The sequence below is a fragment of the Rhinoraja longicauda genome, chromosome 16, assembly GCF_053455715.1.
Source record: "Rhinoraja longicauda isolate Sanriku21f chromosome 16, sRhiLon1.1, whole genome shotgun sequence".
Classification (NCBI taxonomy): Eukaryota; Metazoa; Chordata; class Chondrichthyes; order Rajiformes; family Arhynchobatidae; genus Rhinoraja; species Rhinoraja longicauda.
This window is the reverse complement of record NC_135968.1, coordinates 18,007,776-18,008,069: the sequence shown is the minus strand read 5'-3', so window position 1 is coordinate 18,008,069 and position 294 is coordinate 18,007,776.

The following is a 294-nucleotide window of genomic DNA, read 5'->3' as shown; positions in this document are numbered from 1 at the left end:
CCCCCCACAAGGCTGTGACCTCTGTTGGTCCGACAAAATGGATAATCCAGAAAGGCTCTGGAACCAATGGTGCTGGAAAATCGATGGATACGGAAATCTGTAGTATGCATTCAAACTGGCAGCTCAAATATATATCTAATTCCTGTAAAGGTTCCATGCACTTCCTTCAGAGACCCAATGCTGATTTACTGCCTTTTGCCAAGCGAAATAGTTTACGGTAGACAAACAGCAGGAAAGGGGTATTTCCCAACCAAGCAACCGTTTGATCAATGATCTATGTATTGCCAGCGTGTT